The sequence below is a fragment of the Marmota monax genome, unplaced genomic scaffold, assembly GCF_021218885.2.
Source record: "Marmota monax isolate L192 unplaced genomic scaffold, Marmota_monax_Labrador192_F-V1.1 WCK01_AAM20220418_F8-fsc00120, whole genome shotgun sequence".
Classification (NCBI taxonomy): domain Eukaryota; kingdom Metazoa; phylum Chordata; class Mammalia; order Rodentia; family Sciuridae; genus Marmota; species Marmota monax.
The window spans coordinates 2,002,058-2,009,857 of record NW_026694424.1 but is presented as its reverse complement, the minus strand read 5'-3'; positions in this window follow the sequence as shown (position 1 = coordinate 2,009,857).

Below are 7,800 nucleotides of genomic sequence, written 5' to 3'. Positions count from 1 at the left end.
AGGAAATGCCTACAAATGTGTTTTATACCACATTGAATATGCTGTGTGCCCTTCTTTATTTTAAATCTGATGAAATGAATTAGATTATTTATATATCTTTTCTTTGGAGCAGAAGTTCTAAAATGAAACTAGCAAAGCAAGGGGCAGGTGACTGAGTGTTGCCACTCTTGCCTCCCTGCTCTCCCATGTGTGACAAGCACATTTCAAAGGAATCCTAACTTCCACTCTTATGGTCCTGCTAACTCAATTAGAGGGGACAGCCTGGCCTTTTTCATTGTGCCCTGTGGGAACACCCTTTGATACTGGTAGGGATCCTAGGGCTGAATGAGAGAACAGAATGAGAAGTCAACTCCAGGGGAGCATTTGATCTCTGAATTGGGTCAGGGTGAGAGCAGACACCTGCCTGTAAAGATAGTTTCATGCTGAGATGATCAGTCTCCACCAGGCTAACTGCAGTCAAACACAAGTGTTTACCCAGGCTGAACCTTGAATACCTGGTGATAGGTCAGAAATAAGTACATTTCCTGATCCAGGATTTAAAGACGATCATAATTCCAGGTTTGCTATTAAAAGCAGAAAGGTTGTTTTGGTTCTATATTTAGGCTTCCTGCTGAAAAGCTGAATGAACCCCTGAATCTGAATCAATGTATAAAGCTAGAGGAACACATCAATCCCAGACATCCTTATCCCCACCACCTCTTCTTAGAATCTGACAGTACTAGCCTTTCATCCTACTGCTTCTTTTAACAGTGAGGAGAAATAGAGACGCAGAATATGAAGAAATCAGTAAAACAAGGCACAGGAAGCCAAAGGAAAGTTCGAAAATGAGTCAGATTTCTGAGTTGTTTTTACACCTGGGCCTAAAAAAATAAGTAACCCAAAATTAAAATAAGGCCCTATGAAAAGTAGAAGACTTATTTTCTCTATACCTTCAACCTCAGACAATCTAGATTCTTTCAATACCGTCCTTGCCTATAGCATAGTGCATAGTGACTCAGGGTCTCTTCAGGGTGTTCCTTGGAGAAGTGTGATGTCTAGGCTTGCTGGGTGGAAGTCCTGCCTCGGTGTTTCCTTTTGGGTTCTATGGACATCTCTTCTGATTGAATTTGTGAAAAGAAACCTGGGCCATGTACACGTGTGGAAAAGTATCTGTGGATGTTATGGAATCTTCATTTCGAACTTAGAAGAAAGAAAGGCTTAGAAAGAACCTCACCTCAAGAAAAGCCCAGGCACTAACATTACAGCAAGGGTCTAAATTTCTAACAAAGAAAATTTCTGCACAGCAAAACATGACAGAGAGCATGACTTAAAAATGTGGAATGTCCTTCGATGGCAGAGATCACAGATGGGAGGCTTGGGGAAGTTTTCTGTTCTTTCGAGTTAATTCTAGACCATCCTGTTAATCTGTCTCATCTTGCCATTTTCTGTGATGAAATCACAGTTCATGGCTTTGAGTCTATTATGAAAGCTTCTTCAGGAACAACATATGGAAGGACTTATTTCAAGGGTCCAGTAAATAATCACTTGGGGCTAAATTCAGCATCCTGTTTTACACTATCCAACGTGTTATCGAATGGATTTGGGGCATGCTCTTATGGTGCATCACCCCTGTCCTTGAGAACACTGGATCTTTACTATGTCTGCATGTTGGAATCACTCAAGGCATTAGATTCTTGTGCTTATCCAAAATCAATTGTCTTAATCTCAGGGATGGGGTCCTTCTCTACCCAATGGTCATGAAGATATTTATCTACAATATCTTCTAGGAGCCTTTTGGTTTTGTTTTGTTTTGTTTTTAAAAATTTTATGTTGATACATATTTGTTTTGTATATAGATAAACATAATGCACACATCATAAGCATTTAGTTCAATGAGCTTTTACAAACTCAACGTATCTATGTAACTAGAACCCAAATTCAGAAACAGAAAATTATCAGTGTTTTGGGTGCTCCTTTGGTACTGTCTTTTATTCAGTGTTCCGCATAAAGATTGCTATTATCCTGATTTTTGACCTCATAGATTAATTTTTTCTTTAGGTTTATATAAATACTCACATAGTATGTATTGTTTTGAGCCAGATTTATTCTAACTTTGTTTGTGAGGTTCATTCACATTATTGTACGTAGTTATAGTTCATATATTCCTATCACTAATAGTCCATTGTATGGATATGCCACAATTCATTTATTTGTTATATTGCTGATGGGCTTTTGGATAGTTTCCAGTTTCTGGTGATTACAAATCATGTTGCTGTGAACATTCTTATGCATGTGTTTTTGGTGAACATATGTATATGTTTCTGTTGAGAATATATTTTGTAGAATTGCATATGTTCATTGCATACATACATATGTTCAGGTTCAGTATATATTTCCTAACAATTTTCACAAGTAATTGTACCAATCTTAAGAAAACATTAAATACATCTGTTTATCAAAAGATGCCTACAGTGTGCAATATATGAAATACACATATTAGGAAAGAACTCTGTTAGTCAGCTTTCCATTGCTGTGACAAAATACCTGACCAAAACAACTTAAATGGAGGAAAGATTTATTTTGGCTCATGGTTTTAGAGGCTTCACTCCAAGCTCACTTGGCTCCATTTTTTCTGGGCCTGTGGTGGGGCAGTACATCATGGCAGAAGGGCATGATGGAAGAAAGATTCTCACCCTATGTTTTCCAGGAAGCAGAGGTTGGGTAGTGGGGAGGAAGGGGAAAGAGCTTGGTATAAAACAGCCCTTCAGAGGCCCACCTCCAGTTACCTGCTTCCTCCAACTAGGGTTCACCTCCCAAAGACTGTACAACCTCTCATTAACAGCACAGGTTGATAACCAACGCTTTAGCACATGACCTTTGGAGACATTTCAGATCCAAACTATAACAGACTCGCAGCTGGAATTCACGAGAATTAATTCCTTCTAAAAAGACGACCTATTAGGAAAAGATTGGAATATACACTTTACAAAAAAAAAAAAAATTGGATAGCGTTTAAAATGGTGAAGAAATCTATAAAGAACTTCTTTTATGTTTAATGAAACATAAATTAAAAGCACAATGAGATCCAGTCATTTACCCTCTGGATGACTAAAATGAAAAAGACAGCAAAACCCCAAGTATGTGGAATGACTGGGATCCTAATGTGCTGCTGGTGAGAGCGTAAGTTGATCCAGCCACTTGGGAAAATTGTCAGACATAGACTTTTTTTTCTCCAGTTAAGCAAGATTTTTATAAATTACAGCCAGGATTATGAACCATTTTTCAGAGGAACCATAATTTCTCCTCAGACTCCCTTGCATCTTTTCATTAATATAAGTCTGCAAGGTTTAAGAAAGGAAGACTTCAATGTCTTTCTCATCTGCCTGTTTTCCCTTCAGTTGCTCTGTCCTGTTCCTTTGCATGACTTTTTACCTGTGTTGGTGGTATAACAATCAATTCTGGGATGCTTTCCACTAGGCTCCTGTCCTCAGTTTAGAACTAGGGAAAGTGTTTTCTTTTTTCTGTTTGGACAGCAGTATAATTTTTCCATTGTTTCCTCTGTTTCAAGTATATATGGGAAATGTTGTTTCTTGAAACAAAGGTTTTGAGAAACTATGTGTTGATATAGAAAGATAATAAATGTTCAAAGTAGTGTTACAGAATAGTAGTTATACTATAGAATATATAATGTAAAAAAGTAAATTGTATAAAATATCTAAACTACATTATATATATATATATATACACACACACACACACATATAATATGTTAATATATATGTTAACTTAAGCCATATTAGTTATTGTGAAAAAGGACACACAAAAAATTATAACATGGGACAGGGCATCAGATAGTTGGACTGTTAGATTCCAACATGTCTGAATAGAAGGGAAATTTTTCACCATAAACCATTTATTTTTGCTCTTTGAATTTTTAACCATGTGAATTTTCATATAGAAAACAAAACAAAAATAAATATACACAAATACACACATACACACACATTTCTCTGCCCCCACCTCTGTAAAGCTTATTACAATGTACCCTGTAGAACCTTCCCCCTAGAAAGTGTCCATCAGTCAGGAATGAGACCAGAAACTTGAGGTTTTGTCAAGTGCTCCAAACTCTCAATGCTTGGATTTCAGGTAGTCTTTAAATCAGCCCTTAAGAAACACAACCTTGCTGGGAGCAGTGGTACACACCTGCAATCCTAGCAACTTAGGAAACTGAGGCAGGAGGATCACATCTGAGGACAGCCTGCACAATTTGGAGAGATCCTGTCTCAAAAAAGAAAAAAAAAAGTGGAGGTGGCGAAGATGTAGCTCAGTGGTAGAAAGCCTCTGTGTTCAATTCCCAGTACTAAAAAAAAAGAAAAAGAAAAAGAAAAAGAAACATAACCTCACTTTGATTGTCTGATTGACTAATAGATCATTTATCTGCTAAAATTCCCTAATTGAGCTTTAATCCTAGTATATACAACAACAACAACAACAAAGGGCATGGCAGATGACCTCCTGCACAAGATCTGGTGTCCTCGAGTGTGTGTGGTTTTAGGGAGGGAAGGTTTCATGTTGGAGCTCACTGGGGACTGCCGGAGCATTGAGGGAGGTGACCATGTTGGCATCCATTTTGCTCCATATATTAATCTGTTAGAGCTCCCAACTTCAACAATGGAAGTTCATTGTCTCTCAGCTCTGGAAGCTGGAAGTCTAACATCAAGGTGCTCCCAGGATTCCTTTCTTCATGAGACAGTGAAGGAGTCTGCTCCCTGATTCGCCCCTGGTTTCTGTGGCTGCTAGCCCTCTTCAGCATTCCCTGGCTTGCAGCAGGGTTACCTTGACCTTCCTTCATACTTTCATGTTATTCTTCCCATGTTTGTGTCTATCTTTATGTTCAAATTTCTCCTTTTCACAAGGATACTAGTCACATTGGATTCAAGCCTGCCCTAATGACCTCATTTTAACTTGATTACTCCTGCAAAGGCTTGGTCCCAAGTTGGGTCATATTCTGAGGTACCATGGATTATCTTTGGGGCATACGACTTAACCCAGAACACTCCCTGTCTCATCTTTGCCTCTTGATATGACTTCTTTCATTAAATCCACTGTAAGGTGATAGCCCCAAATTAGTTGACTATTAGAAATGTCCCCAATCTCAATGAGTCTGTCCTAGGCCTTTCTCTTTCCCAGAAAGAGTGATTTTTAAAATTTTGGGTTCTCTTACTTTGAGGAGTTAGTGGGTTACATTATATACACACTCTGATCAAATATGACTACCCCATCCTTGCAATTGTAGAAGAATGCACCCCAGATTTTAAAAACTAAGAGGCTGCATTTTACCTATTACCTTGGTCTCATATTTACTTTCACTCACGAGCATATGCACAAGACATTGGTCTCATTGTTCCTGGGAAACTTATCTCTGAGGATAATCAGCTTCTTAGGGATTCTTGGTGGAAGGACAAAGTGGTCATCTATCAGCAGCTTTTAGGGCATGTTTTCCCCTTCTCCTGTACTACTAACTGACATTTATAGTATACACAAAACTGCTTCCCTCTGAGGTGCCACAGTATATGCAGAGCTTGCCTCCTTATGTGGTACTGCAATAGAAAAAGAATGATATCTATCTATATATCTGTATATCTATATCTATATACACATATACGTATATATACATATGTGTGTATATATATATATATATATATATATATATATATATATATATGTTATATGGTATATATTACATATATTATGATTTAGATCTGGAATGTTCCATCCAAAACTCACATGTTAGGCAATGCAGCAATGTTTAGAGGTGAAAGACTGGATTATGAAGGCTGTAACCTCATCAGTGCATTAATTCATTTGATGGATTAATAATTTGAATGCACTACCGGTTGATAAATATAGGCAGGTGTTGTGTGGCTGGAGGCAGTAAGTTACTGGAGATGTCCCCTTGAGGACTATATCTTGTCCCTGGATCCTCCTGCTTGCACTGTTTCCTGGCTGCCATGAGCTAGAAGATTTCCTCCACCACACCTTTCTGCCATGACGCTTCACATCACCTTGGTCCAGGCCAACAGAGTCAGTCAACCATGGACCAAACCTCTGAAGCCACAAGCCAACATAAACTTTTCCTTTTCAAAGTTGTTCGGTTTAGGTATTTTGGTCACAGCAATGAAAAGCTAATACTCATAGTAAGGGAAAAAGAAAGAAATGAACTAAATTAGATGTACCTTCACATCTCTGTGGCTCAATTTTTTTTGGAAGCAAGAAAAATTAAAACATGAAATAAGGGCATAGACATTGTGTCTGTCAAAAAATAAAAAGACAGAAAAAAACCCCCCAAAACCAAAAACCTAAGGGAATCACAATATTGAAACCTTTTCTGCCAAGAAGCGAGTATTCAGAATCCTTACAAACATGAATATAGTTAAATATTTAACCCAAGGAAAAAACCTTCCATAAAAAGATGCTGAAGGACAACAACAAATTACATTTTAACATGAATGTATGAAAAAATTATAGTTTCTAATTTCTAAAAAAAGGGTACTTTGGAAATCATTTTGGATTTAGAGGCTTAGAATGTTGCCTAAACCAAATGGTATTAGTAATCGTCAAATTATGTCATTTAGAATAACTACCTAAAGTTCATGGAGATAATCTCCAAATGTGATCTGCAAGCTTTTGGAAACATTTCCTTTTGAAGCAATGAATGCTGCTCTGTGTGATCTGCATGGGTTGTTTTCATTTTCAAAATGTAGTTTCTGCTGGGATAGAACTGAAGGAATAAATTATTTTCTCTAGTTAATGCCTCAGGTCGGACACCTTTCTGAATCCAGCTTTGTTGCTGACAAGATTGCCTAAAAGCATAATGCGTGACTCATGAGCACATATGGCAATGATATTTAAAACAAAGACTGGGTGTGGAGTTCCATTTTTACCTCTTGTGCCATTTGCACTAATGAGGGCTTTTCAAAAAGACCTATTCAGCCTGGCTGGTTCTAGCCACACCTAAGTCATATCACCGGCTTACTCTTATGAATGCAGAAAAGAAAACCATGGTTTTAGCTTTTTTACACATTCAAAAGAAAAAAAAATTTAAAAAGTCAGCACACACTGTTGCTTACTGACTTGATTAAAACAAAAACAAAAACAAATAAGCAACAACAACAACCACAAAAAACCCCACCATGCTCTTTTAAAATATGCCCAGAAGATCTTGGGCACAGGAATGACCTAAGCAAAGCTGATTCAGAGGGAAGCTCTGGATATCATCCAAGCCCAAAAGCTATGGGAATATGTAAGCCTCAGTGTAGGTGGGATAGGAATATCCCATCAGGAAGGCAACCTGGTGTGAAAATTCCTCGGCATATGTTTAAATGCCCAGAGGACAAGTGGACATCAACATGGCTCTGGAGATGGGACCAGGAGAGGCAAAGGTTATGGTTCTCTGGAGCCCATTAACAAGACCCACAGGGGACCTTGCAGCCTCTATGAAGTTAATATCCTTCCCCAGGTTTCACCCCAGTGACTGTTGCCTACTCTCTCTGTGCTTTTATTTTGCAACCATCCTATCTCACAAGACCAGGACAGGTTGGAATCTGAGCCAGAGGAGAACTTCCATTCTAAGTTGATGTCATAGCTCAGATTAGGGGGGTCATACAAGTTTAGGATCAGATTCTGCTTTTATTTAAAATTTTGACATTTTCCTCATCATGGATTTGGAGGCATTGTTTTTTCAAAAATATGCACAAATATTATTTATCTTGATTACTGAGATTCTTAAAAATTACCTTTAAATTTTATGCCTGTGGAGAG